We start from the raw sequence: 15,768 nt of genomic DNA, 5'->3' as shown, positions 1-15,768 counted from the left end.
TATAGTGCACCAGGTATGTATTTTTGTACAATATTTTTAACTGACTATGTGACAACAACACACGGTAATCACAGTTTGTCTCCACAAAGATACTAAATCATGAGAAAAACAAATATACAAAGGAGTGAACGGCTGGGGGTAGGCGGGGTGTGGAGCTGTAAGTTGCACATCTAGTATACAGTGTGTTTTTCATGGGCAGTACTGTACTGTGTTATCCAGTATACAGTGTGTCCTTCGTGGGCAGTACAGTGTTATCTAGAATACAGTGTGTTTTGCATGGGCAGTACAGTACTGTGTTATCCAGTATACAGTGTGTTTTGCATGGGCAGTACTGTGTTATCCAGTATACAGTGTGTTCTTCATGGGCAGTACAGTGTTATCCAGTATACAGTGTGTTTTGCATGGGCAGTACAGTACTGTGTTATCCAGTATACAGTGTGTTTTGCATGGGCAGTACAGTACTGTGTTATCCAGTATACAGTGTGTTTTGCATGGGCAGTACAGTACTGTGTTATCCAGTATACAGTGTGTTTTGCATAGGCAGCACAGTACTGTGTTATCCAGTATACAGTGTGTTCTTCATGGGCAGTACTGTGTTATCCAGTATACAGTGTGTTTTGCATGGGCAGTACTGTGTTATCCAGTATACAGTGTGTTCTTCATGGGCAGTACAGTGTTATCTAGAATACAGTGTGTTTTTCATGGGCAGTACAGTACTGTGTTATCCAGTACACAGTGTGTTTTTCATGGGCAGTACAGTGTTATCTAGAATACAGTGTGTTTTGCATGGGCAGTACAGTACTGTGTTATCCAGTATACAGTGTGTTTTTCATGGGCAGTACAGTGTTATCTAGAATACAGTGTGTTTTTCATGGGCAGTACAGTACTGTGTTATCCAGTATACAGTGTGTTTTTCATGGGCAGTACAGTGTTATCTAGAATACAGTGTGTTTTGCATGGGCAGTACAGTACTGTGTTATCCAGTATACAGTGTGTTTTTCATGGGCAGTAGAGTGTTATCTAGAATATAGTGTGTTTTGCATGGGCAGTACAGTACTGTGTTATCCAGTATACAGTGTGTTTTGCATGGGCAGTACAGTACTGTGTTATCCAGTATACAGTGTGTTTTGCATGGGCAGTACAGTACTGTGTTATCCAGTATACAGTGTGTTTTTCATGGGCAGTACAGTGTTATCTAGAATACAGTGTGTTTTTCATGGGCAGTACAGTACTGTGTTATCAGTGTACAGTGTGTTTTGCATGGGCAGCACAGTACTGTGTGTGTAAAGCCACTGGAAAAGCAGAAGGGGAAGAGAACCATGGAATTAGAATGATTATTATATTCCTATGCAGAGAATGACTCTCCAAAGCAAGATGGCAAAGTCAGGATATGTTTCTGCTGTAGCCATGGTAGCAAGCCAGGACAAGTTGCCATGGCAGCAGATTGAGGATGCGGTAACAATATATCCATGACCAGGTTGGTGTTTGGAAACACTAGAGCCTTGAACTGTTCAAACCTGGAGTGGACTCTTAATATAGATAGCAGAGGACATCACAGAAAACAGCCATCTCATTGCAACCATATAGTATTGAGCTAGGTGTTGATTTGACCATATACTAATGGGCTAGGGGTTGATTTGACCATATACTAATGGGCTAGGGGTTGATTTGACCATATACTAATGGGCTAGGGGCTAGGGGTTGATCTGACCATATACTAATGGGCTAGGGGCTAGGGGTTGATCTGACCATATACTAATGGGCTAGGGGTTGATTTGACCATATGCTAATGGGCTAGGGGCTAGGGGTTGATCTGACTATATACTAATGGGCTAAGGGTTGATTTGACCATATACTAATGGGGCTAGGGGTTGATTTGACCATATACTAATGGACTAGGGGTTGATTTGACCATATACTAATGGGGCTAGGGGTTGATTTGACCATACACTAATGGGCTAGGGGTTGATTTGACCATATACTAATGGGCTAGGGGCTAGGTGTTGATTTGACCATATACTAATGGGGCTAGGTGTTGATTTGACCATATACTAATGGGGCTAGGGGTTGATTTGACCATATACTAATGGGCTAGGGGTTGATTTGACCATATACTAATGGGCTAGGGGCTAGGGGTTGATTTGACCATATACTAATGGGCTAGGGGTTGATTTGACCATATACTAATGGGCTAGGGGTTGATTTGACCATATACTAATGGGCTAGGGGTTGATTTGACCATATACTAATGGGATAGGGGTTGATTTGACCATATACTAATGGGCTAGGGGTTGATTTGTCCATATACTAATGGGCTAGGGGTTGATTTGACCATATACTAATGGGCTAGGGGTTGATTTGACCATATACTAATGGACTAGGGGTTGATTTGACCATATACTAATGGGCTAGGGGCTAGGGGTTGATTTGACCATATACTAATGGGCTAGGGGTTGATTTGACCATATACTAATGGGGCTAGGGGTTGATTTGACCATATACTAATGGGCTAGGGGTTGATTTGACCATATACTAATGGGCTAGGGGTTGATTTGACCATATACTAATGGGCTAGGGGCTAGGGGTTGATTTGACCATATACTAATGGGGTTAGGGGTTGATTTGACCATATACTAATGGGCTAGGGGCTAGGGGTTGATTTGACCATATACTAATGGGCTAGGGGCTAGGGGTTGATTTGACCATATACTAATGGGCTAGGGGTTGATTTGACCATATACTAATGGGCTAGGGGTTGATTTGACCATATACTAATGGGCTAGGGGTTGATTTGACCATATACTAATGGGCTAGGGGTTGATTTGACCATATACTAATGGGCTAGGGGTTGATTTGACCATATACTAATGGGCTAGGGGTTGATTTGACCATATACTAATGGGCTAGGGGTTGATTTGACCATATACTAATGGGCTAGGGGTTGATTTAACCATATACTAATGGGCTAGGGGTTGATTTGACCATATACTAATAGGCTAGGGGTTGATTTGACCATATACTAATGGACTAGGGGTTGATGTGACCATATACTAATGGACTAGGGGTTGATTTGACCATATACTAATGGACTAGGGGCTAGGGGTTGATTTGACCATATACTAATGGACTAGGGGCTGATTTGACCATATACTAATGGACTAGGGGTTGATTTGACCATATACTAATGGGCTAGGGGTTGATTTGACCATATACTAATGGGCTAGGGGTTGATTTGACCATATACTAATGGGCTAGGGGTTGATTTGACCATATACTAATGGACTAGGGGCTGATTTGACCATATACTAATGGACTAGGGGTTGATTTGACCATATACTAATGGACTAGGGGCTGATTTGACCATATACTAATGGACAAGGGGGCTGATTTGACCATATACTAATGGACTAGGGGTTGATTTGACCATATACTAATGGACTAGGGGCTGATTTGACCATATACTAATGGACTAGGGGTTGATTTGACCATATACTAATGGACTAGGGGTTGATTTGACCATATACTAATGGGCTAGGGGTTGATTTGACCATATACTAATGGGCTAGGGGTTGATTTGACCATATACTAATGGACTAGGGGTTGATTTGACCATATACTAATGGACTAGGGGTTGATTTTACCATATACTAATGGACTAGGGGTTGATTTGACCATATACTAATGGGCTAGGGGCTAGGGGTTGATTTGACCATATACTAATGGGCTAGGGGTTGATTTTACCATATACTAATGGGCTAGGGGTTGATTTGACCATATACTAATGGACTAGGGGCTGATTTGACCATATACTAATGGGCTAGGGATTGATTTGACCATATACTAATGGGCTAGGGGTTGATTTGACCATATACTAATGGGCTAGGGGTTGATTTGACCATATACTAATGGGCTAGGGGTTGATTTGACCATATACTAATGGGGTAGGGATTGATTTGACCATATACTAATGGGCTAGGGGTTGATTTGACCATATACTAATGGACTGGGGGTTGATTTGACCATATACTAATGGACTAGGGGTTGATTTGACCATATACTAATGGGCTAGGGGTTGATTTGACCATATACTAATGGGCTAGGGGTTGATTTGACCATATACTAATGGGCTAGGGGTTGATTTGACCATATACTAATGGAATAGGGGCTGATTTGACCATATACTAATGGACTAGGGGTTGATTTGACCATATACTAATGGGCTAGGGGTTGATTTGACCATATACTAATGGGGTTAGGGGTTGATTTGACCATATACTAATGGACTAGGGGCTGATTTGACCATATACTAATGGACTAGGGGTTGATTTGACCATACACTAATGGGCTATGGGTTGATTTGACCATATACTAATGGACTAGGGGTTGATTTGACCATATACTAATGGACTAGGGGTTGATTTGACCATATACTAATGGGCTAGGGGTTGATTTGACCATATACTAATGGACTAGGGGCTGATTTGACCATATACTAATGGACTAGGGGTTGATTTTACCATATACTAATGGGCTAGGGGTTGATTTGACCATATACTAATGGACTAGGGGTTGATTTGACCATATACTAATGGACTAGGGGTTGATTTGACCATATACTAATGGACTAGGGGTTGATTTGACCATATACTAATGGGCTAGGGGTTGATTTGACCATATACTAATGGGCTAGGGGTTGATTTGACCATATACTAATGGGCTAGGGGTTGATTTGACCATATACTAATGGGCTAGGGGTTGATTTGACCATATACTAATGGGCTAGGGGTTGATTTGACCATATACTAATGGGTTAAGGGTTGATTTGACCATATACTAATGGGTTAAGGGTTGATTTGACCATATACTAATGGGCTAGGGGTTGATTTGACCATATACTAATGGGCTAGGGGTTGATTTGACCATATACTAATGGGCTAGGGGTTGATTTGACCATATACTAATGGGTTAGGGGTTGATTTGACCATATACTAATGGGGCTAGGGGTTGATTTGACCATATACTAATGGGCTAGGGGTTGATTTGACCATATACTAATGGGCTAGGGGTTGATTTGACCATATACTAATGGGCTAGGGGTTGATTTGACCATATACTAATGGGCTAGGGGTTGATTTGACCATATACTAATGGGCTAGGGGTTGATTTGACCATATACTAATGGGCTAGGGGTTGATTTTTCACCATATACTAATAGGCTAGGGGTTGATTTGACCATATACTAATGGGCTAGGGGTTGATTTGACCATATACTAATGGACTAGAGGTTGATTTGACCATATACTAATGGGCTAGGGGTTGATTTGACCATATACTAATGGACTAGAGGTTGATTTGACCATATACTAATGGGCTAGGGGTTGATTTGACCATATACTAATGGACTAGGGGCTAGGGGTTGATTTGACCATATACTAATGGACTAGGGGCTGACTTGACCATATACTAATGGACTAGGGGTTGATTTGACCATATACTAATGGGCTAGGGGTTGATTTGACCATATACTAATGGGCTAGGGGTTGATTTGACCATATACTAATGGGCTAGGGGTTGATTTGACCATATACTAATGGACTAGGGGCTGATTTGACCATATACTAATGGGCTAGGGGTTAAATTTGACCATATACTAATGGACTAGGGGCTGATTTGACCATATACTAATGGACTAGGGGTTGATTTTACCATATACTAATGGGCTAGGGGTTGATTTGACCATATACTAATGGACTAGGGGTTGATTTGACCATATACTAATGGACTAGGGGTTGATTTGACCATATACTAATGGACTAGGGGTTGATTTGACCATATACTAATGGACTAGAGGTTGATTTGACCATATACTAATGGGCTAGGGGTTGATTTGACCATATACTAATGGACTAGGGGTTGATTTGACCATATACTAATGGGCTAGGGGTTGATTTGACCATATACTAATGGGCTAGGGGTTGATTTGACCATATACTAATGGGTTAAGGGTTGATTTGACCATATACTAATGGGTTAAGGGTTGATTTGACCATATACTAATGGGCTAGGGGTTGATTTGACCATATACTAATGGGCTAGGGGTTGATTTGACCATATACTAATGGGCTAGGGGTTGATTTGACCATATACTAATGGGTTAGGGGTTGATTTGACCATATACTAATGGGGCTAGGGGTTGATTTGACCATATACTAATGGGCTAGGGGTTGATTTGACCATATACTAATGGGCTAGGGGTTGATTTGACCATATACTAATGGGCTAGGGGTTGATTTGACCATATACTAATGGGCTAGGGGTTGATTTGACCATATACTAATGGGCTAGGGGTTGATTTGACCATATACTAATGGGCTAGGGGTTGATTTGACCATATACTAATGGGCTAGGGGTTGATTTGACCATATACTAATGGGTTAAGGGTTGATTTGACCATATACTAATGGGTTAAGGGTTGATTTGACCATATACTAATGGGCTAGGGGTTGATTTGACCATATACTAATGGGCTAGGGGTTGATTTGACCATATACTAATGGGCTAGGGGTTGATTTGACCATATACTAATGGGTTAGGGGTTGATTTGACCATATACTAATGGGGCTAGGGGTTGATTTGACCATATACTAATGGGCTAGGGGTTGATTTGACCATATACTAATGGGCTAGGGGTTGATTTGACCATATACTAATGGGCTAGGGGTTGATTTGACCATATACTAATGGGCTAGGGGTTGATTTGACCATATACTAATGGGCTAGGGGTTGATTTGACCATATACTAATGGGCTAGGGGTTGATTTTTCACCATATACTAATAGGCTAGGGGTTGATTTGACCATATACTAATGGGCTAGGGGTTGATTTGACCATATACTAATGGACTAGAGGTTGATTTGACCATATACTAATGGGCTAGGGGTTGATTTGACCATATACTAATGGACTAGAGGTTGATTTGACCATATACTAATGGGCTAGGGGTTGATTTGACCATATACTAATGGACTAGGGGCTAGGGGTTGATTTGACCATATACTAATGGACTAGGGGCTGACTTGACCATATACTAATGGACTAGGGGTTGATTTGACCATATACTAATGGGCTAGGGGTTGATTTGACCATATACTAATGGGCTAGGGGTTGATTTGACCATATACTAATGGGCTAGGGGTTGATTTGACCATATACTAATGGACTAGGGGCTGATTTGACCATATACTAATGGGCTAGGGGTTAAATTTGACCATATACTAATGGACTAGGGGCTGATTTGACCATATACTAATGGACTAGGGGTTGATTTTACCATATACTAATGGGCTAGGGGTTGATTTGACCATATACTAATGGACTAGGGGTTGATTTGACCATATACTAATGGACTAGGGGTTGATTTGACCATATACTAATGGACTAGGGGTTGATTTGACCATATACTAATGGACTAGAGGTTGATTTGACCATATACTAATGGGCTAGGGGTTGATTTGACCATATACTAATGGACTAGGGGTTGATTTGACCATATACTAATGGGCTAGGGGTTGATTTGACCATATACTAATGGGCTAGGGGTTGATTTGACCATATACTAATGGGTTAAGGGTTGATTTGACCATATACTAATGGGTTAAGGGTTGATTTGACCATATACTAATGGGCTAGGGGTTGATTTGACCATATACTAATGGGCTAGGGGTTGATTTGACCATATACTAATGGACTAGGGGCTAGGGGTTGATTTGACCATATACTAATGGACTAGGGGCTGACTTGACCATATACTAATGGACTAGGGGTTGATTTGACCATATACTAATGGGCTAGGGGTTGATTTGACCATATACTAATGGGCTAGGGGTTGATTTGACCATATACTAATGGGCTAGGGGTTGATTTGACCATATACTAATGGACTAGGGGCTGATTTGACCATATACTAATGGGCTAGGGGTTAAATTTGACCATATACTAATGGACTAGGGGCTGATTTGACCATATACTAATGGACTAGGGGTTGATTTTACCATATACTAATGGGCTAGGGGTTGATTTGACCATATACTAATGGACTAGGGGTTGATTTGACCATATACTAATGGACTAGGGGTTGATTTGACCATATACTAATGGACTAGGGGTTGATTTGACCATATACTAATGGACTAGAGGTTGATTTGACCATATACTAATGGGCTAGGGGTTGATTTGACCATATACTAATGGACTAGGGGTTGATTTGACCATATACTAATGGGCTAGGGGTTGATTTGACCATATACTAATGGGCTAGGGGTTGATTTGACCATATACTAATGGGTTAAGGGTTGATTTGACCATATACTAATGGGTTAAGGGTTGATTTGACCATATACTAATGGGCTAGGGGTTGATTTGACCATATACTAATGGGCTAGGGGTTGATTTGACCATATACTAATGGGCTAGGGGTTGATTTGACCATATACTAATGGGTTAGGGGTTGATTTGACCATATACTAATGGGGCTAGGGGTTGATTTGACCATATACTAATGGGCTAGGGGTTGATTTGACCATATACTAATGGGCTAGGGGTTGATTTGACCATATACTAATGGGCTAGGGGTTGATTTGACCATATACTAATGGGCTAGGGGTTGATTTGACCATATACTAATGGGCTAGGGGTTGATTTGACCATATACTAATGGGCTAGGGGTTGATTTTTCACCATATACTAATAGGCTAGGGGTTGATTTGACCATATACTAATGGGCTAGGGGTTGATTTGACCATATACTAATGGACTAGAGGTTGATTTGACCATATACTAATGGGCTAGGGGTTGATTTGACCATATACTAATGGACTAGAGGTTGATTTGACCATATACTAATGGGCTAGGGGTTGATTTGACCATATACTAATGGACTAGGGGCTAGGGGTTGATTTGACCATATACTAATGGACTAGGGGCTGACTTGACCATATACTAATGGACTAGGGGTTGATTTGACCATATACTAATGGGCTAGGGGTTGATTTGACCATATACTAATGGGCTAGGGGTTGATTTGACCATATACTAATGGGCTAGGGGTTGATTTGACCATATACTAATGGACTAGGGGCTGATTTGACCATATACTAATGGACTAGGGGTTGATTTGACCATATACTAATGGACTAGGGGTTGATTTGACCATATACTAATGGACTAGGGGTTGATTTGACCATATACTGATGGGCTAGGGGTTGATTTGACCATATACTAATGGACTAGGGGTTGATATGACCATATACTAATGGGCTAGGGGTTGATTTGACCATATACTAATGGGTTAGGGGTTGATTTGACCATATACTAATGGGGCTAGGGGTTGATTTGACCATATACTAATGGGCTAGGGGTTGATTTGACCATATACTAATGGGCTAGGGGTTGATTTGACCATATACTAATGGGCTAGGGGTTGATTTGACCATATACTAATGGGCTAGGGGTTGATTTGACCATATACTAATGGGCTAGGGGTTGATTTGACCATATACTAATGGGCTAGGGGTTGATTTGACCATATACTAATGGACTAGGGGTTGATTTGACCATATACTAATGGACTAGAGGTTGATTTGACCATATACTAATGGGCTAGGGGTTGATTTGACCATATACTAATGGACTAGAGGTTGATTTGACCATATACTAATGGGCTAGGGGTTGATTTGACCACATACTAATGGGCTAGGGGCTAGGGGTTGATTTGACCATATACTAATGGACTAGTGGCTGATTTGACCATATACTAATGGACTAGGGGTTGATTTGACCATATACTAATGGGCTAGGGGTTGATTTGACTATATACTAATGGGCTAGGGGTTGATTTGACCATATACTAATGGGCTAGGGGTTGATTTGACCATATACTAATGGACTAGGGGCTGATTTGACCATATACTAATGGACTAGGGGTTGATTTGACCATATACTAATGGACTAGGGGCTGATTTGACCATATACTAATGGACAAGGGGGCTGATTTGACCATATACTAATGGACTAGGGGTTGATTTGACCATATACTAATGGACTAGGGGCTGATTTGACCATATACTAATGGACTAGGGGTTGATTTGACCATATACTAATGGACTAGGGGTTGATTTGACCATATACTAATGGGCTAGGGGTTGATTTGACCATATACTAATGGGCTAGGGGTTGATTTGACCATATACTAATGGACTAGGGGTTGATTTTACCATATACTAATGGACTAGGGGTTGATTTTACCATATACTAATGGACTAGGGGTTGATTTGACCATATACTAATGGGCTAGGGGCTAGGGGTTGATTTGACCATATACTAATGGGCTAGGGGTTGATTTTACCATATACTAATGGGCTAGGGGTTGATTTGACCATATACTAATGGACTAGGGGCTGATTTGACCATATACTAATGGGCTAGGGATTGATTTGACCATATACTAATGGGCTAGGGGTTGATTTGACCATATACTAATGGGCTAGGGGTTGATTTGACCATATACTAATGGACTAGGGGTTGATTTGACCATATACTAATGGGCTAGGGGTTGATTTGACCATATACTAATGGGGTAGGGATTGATTTGACCATATACTAATGGGCTAGGGGTTGATTTGACCATATACTAATGGACTAGGGGTTGATTTGACCATATACTAATGGACTAGGGGTTGATTTGACCATATACTAATGGGCTAGGGGTTGATTTGACCATATACTAATGGGCTAGGGGTTGATTTGACCATATACTAATGGGTTAGGGGTTGATTTGACCATATACTAATGGACAAGGGGCTGATTTGACCATATACTAATGGACTAGGGGTTGATTTGACCATATACTAATGGGGTTAGGGGTTGATTTGACCATATACTAATGGACAAGGGGCTGATTTGACCATATACTAATGGGCTAGTGGTTGATTTGACCATATACTAATGGGGTTAGGGGTTGATTTGACCATATACTAATGGACTAGGGGCTGATTTGACCATATACTAATGGACTAGGGGTTGATTTGACCATACACTAATGGGCTATGGGTTGATTTGACCATATACTAATGGACTAGGGGTTGATTTGACCATATACTAATGGACTAGGGGTTGATTTGACCATATACTAATGGGCTAGGGGTTGATTTGACCATATACTAATGGACTAGGGGCTGATTTGACCATATACTAATGGACTAGGGGTTGATTTTACCATATACTAATGGGCTAGGGGTTGATTTGACCATATACTAATGGACTAGGGGTTGATTTGACCATATACTAATGGACTAGGGGCTGATTTGACCATATACTAATGGGCTAGGGGTTGATTTGACCATATACTAATGGACTAGGGGATGATTTGACCATATACTAATGGACTAGGGGTTGATTTGACCATATACTAATGGACTAGGGGTTGATTTGACCATATACTAATGGACTAGGGGTTGATTTGACCATATACTAATGGGCTAGGGGTTGATTTGACCATATACTAATGGGCTAGGGGCTAGGGGTTGATTTGACCATATACTAATGGGCTAGGGGCTAGGGGTTGATTTGACCATATACTAATGGGCTAGGGGTTGATTTGACCATATACTAATGGGCTAGGGGTTGATTTGACCATATACTAATGGGCTAGGGGTTGATTTGACCATATACTAATGGGCTAGGGGTTGATTTGAACATATACTAATGGACTAGGGGATGATTTGACCATATACTAATGGACTAGGGGTTGATTTGACCATATACTAATGGACTAGGGGTTGATTTGACCATATACTAATGGACTAGGGGTTGATTTGACCATATACTAATGGGCTAGGGGTTGATTTGACCATATACTAATGGACTAGGGGTTGATTTGACCATATACTAATGGACTAGGGGTTGATTTGACCTTATACTAATGGGCTAGGGGCTAGGGGTTGATTTGACCATATACTAATGGGCTAGGGGTTGATTTGACCATATACTAATGGGCTAGGGGCTAGGGGTTGATTTGACCATATACTAATGGGCTAGGGGTTGATTTGACCATATACTAATGGGCTAGGGGTTGATTTGACCATATACTAATGGGCTAGGGGTTGATTTGACCATATACTAATGGGCTAGGGGTTGATTTGACCATATACTAATGGGTTAGGGGTTGATTTGACCATATACTAATGGGCTAGGGGTTGATTTGACCATATACTAATGGACTAGGGGTTGATTTGACCATATACTAATGGGCTAGGGGTTGATTTGACCATATACTAATGGGCTAGGGGTTGATTTGACCATATACTAATGGGTTAGGGGTTGATTTGACCATATACTAATGGGGCTAGGGGTTGATTTGACCATATACTAATGGGCTAGGGGTTGATTTGACCATATACTAATGGGCTTGGGGTTGATTTGACCATATACTAATGGACTAGGGGTTGATTTGACCATATACTAATGGACTAGGGGTTGATAGAATACTAGATATACTAGTATACTAGTATACTATAATAATAGAATACTAATAGAGATATATTATAATGCAGGGATCTGTCTTTGATGTTACCATAGAGATATATTATAATGCAGGGATCTGTCTGTGATGTTACCATAGAGATATATTATAATGCAGGGATCTGTCTGTGATGTTACCATGGAGATATATTATAATACAGGGATCTGTCTGGGATGTTACCATGGAGATATATTATAATACAGGGATCTGTCTGTGATGTTACCATAGAGATATATTATAATACAGGGATCTGTCTGTGATGTTACCATAGAGATATATTATAATACAGGGATCCGTCTGGGATGTTACCATAGAGATATATTATAATACAGGGATCTGTCTGTGATGTTACCATAGAGATATATTATAATACAGGGATCTGTCTGGGATGTTACCATAGAGATATATTATAATACAGGGAGTTGTCTGTGATGTTACCATAGAGATATATTATAATACAGGGATCTGTCTGGGATGTTACCATAGAGATATATTATAATACAGGGATCTGTTTGGGATGTTACCATAGAGATATATTATAATACAGGGATCTGTTTGGGATGTTACCATAGAGATATATTATAATACAGGGATCTGTCTGGGATGTTACCATAGAGATATATTATAATGCAGGGATCTGTTTGGGATGTTACCATAGAGATATATTATAATGCAGGGATCTGTCTGTGATGTTACCATAGAGATATATTATAATACAGGGATCTGTCTGGGATGTTACCATAGAGATATATTATAATACAGGGATCTGTCTGTGATGTTACCATAGAGATATATTATAATACAGGGATCTGTCTGGGATGTTACCATAGAGATATATTATAATACAGGGATCTGTCTGGGATGTTACCATAGAGATATATTATAATGCAGGGATCTGTTTGGGATGTTACCATAGAGATATATTATAATGCAGGGATCTGTCTTTGATGTTACCATAGAGATATATTATAATGCAGGGATCTGTCTGGGATGTTACCATAGAGATATATTATAATGCAGGGATCTGTCTGTGATGTTACCATAGAGATATATTATAATACAGGGATCTGTCTGGGATGTTACCATAGAGATATATTATAATACAGGGATCTGTCTGGGATGTTACCATAGAGATATATTATAATGCAGGGATCTGTCTGGGATGTTACCATGGAGATATATTATAATACAGGGATCTGTCTGTGATGTTACCATAGAGATATATTATAATGCAGGGATCTGTCTGGGATGTTACCATAGAGATATATTATAATGCAGGGATCTGTCTGGGATGTTACCATAGAGATATATTATAATGCAGGGATCTGTTTGGGATGTTACCATAGAGATATATTATAATGCAGGGATCTGTCTGGGATGTTACCATAGAGATATATTATAATGCAGGGATCTGTCTGGGATGTTACCATAGAGATATATTATAATACAGGGATCTGTCTGGGATGTTACCATAGAGATATATTATAATGCAGGGATCTGTTTGGGATGTTACCATAGAGATATATTATAATGCAGGGATCTGTCTTTGATGTTACCATAGAGATATATTATAATGCAGGGATCTGTCTGGGATGTTACCATAGAGATATATTATAATGCAGGGATCTGTCTGTGATGTTACCATAGAGATATATTATAATACAGGGATCTGTCTGTGATGTTACCATAGAGATATATTATAATACAGGGATCTGTCTGGGATGTTACCATAGAGATATATTATAATACAGGGATCTGTCTGGGATGTTACCATAGAGATATATTATAATGCAGGGATCTGTCTGGGATGTTACCATAGAGATATATTATAATGCAGGGATCTGTCTGGGATGTTACCATAGAGATATATTATAATGCAGGGATCTGTTTGGGATGTTACCATAGAGATATATTATAATGCAGGGATCTGTCTGGGATGTTACCATAGAGATATATTATAATGCAGGGATCTGTTTGGGATGTTACCATAGAGATATATTATAATGCAGGGATCTGTCTTTGATGTTACCATAGAGATATATTATAATGCAGGGATCTGTCTGGGATGTTACCATAGAGATATATTATAATGCAGGGATCTGTCTGGGATGTTACCATGGAGATATATTATAATACAGGGATCTGTCTGTGATGTTACCATAGAGATATATTATAATACAGGGATCTGTCTGTGATGTTACCATAGAGATATATTATAATACAGGGATCTGTCTGTGATGTTACCATAGAGATATATTATAATACAGGGATCTGTCTGTGATGTTACCATAGAGATATATCATAATACAGGGATCTGTCTGTTCAGTGTATTCTGATGGGTCTGGAAGGAGATCAATAATGAATCTGTTAGCTGAGTGCTGTGGACTGATCAACACACTGTTTATTTATAGTGTGTGTGTGTGTGTGTGTGTGTGTGTGTGTGTGTGTGTGTGTGTGTGTGTGTGTGTGTGTGTGTGTGTGTGTGTGTGTGTGTGTGTGTGTGTGTGTGTGTGTGTGTGTGTGTGTGTGTGTGTGTGTGTGTGAACAGTGATTTGTAGCTTGTTACTATAGCATTTAACACCAGATATCCTCTGCAAATGGTTGGTAGTGTAGTGAGATATTACTGTTAGTGATACTGATCTGTACTGAGATATTACTGTTAATGATACTGATCTGTACTGAGATATTACTGAACTGTACTGAGATATTACTGTTAGTGATACTGATCTGTACTGAGATATTACTGTTAGTGATACTGATCTGTACTGAGATATTACTGTTAGTGTTACTGATCTGTACTGAGATATTACTGTTAATGATACTGATCTGTACTGAGATATTACTGATCTGTACTGAGATATTACTGTTAATGATACTGATCTGTACTGAGATATTACTGTTAATGATACTGATCTGTACTGAGATATTACTGTTAGTGATACTGATCTGTACTGAGATATTACTGATCTATACTGAGATATTACTGATCTATCCTGGGATATTACTGTTAGTGATACTGAACTGTACTGAGATATTACTGTTAGTGATACTGATCTGTACTGAGATATTACTGTTAGTGATACTGATCTGTACTGGGATATTACTGTTAGTGATACTGATCTGTACTGAGATATTACTGTTAATGATACTGATCTGTACTGGGATATTACTGTTAGTGATACTGATCTGTA

The sequence above is a fragment of the Salvelinus fontinalis genome, chromosome 31 (genome assembly GCF_029448725.1).
Source record: "Salvelinus fontinalis isolate EN_2023a chromosome 31, ASM2944872v1, whole genome shotgun sequence".
In the NCBI taxonomy this organism is placed as follows: domain Eukaryota; kingdom Metazoa; phylum Chordata; class Actinopteri; order Salmoniformes; family Salmonidae; genus Salvelinus; species Salvelinus fontinalis.
Note: the sequence above shows the minus strand (reverse complement) of the source record.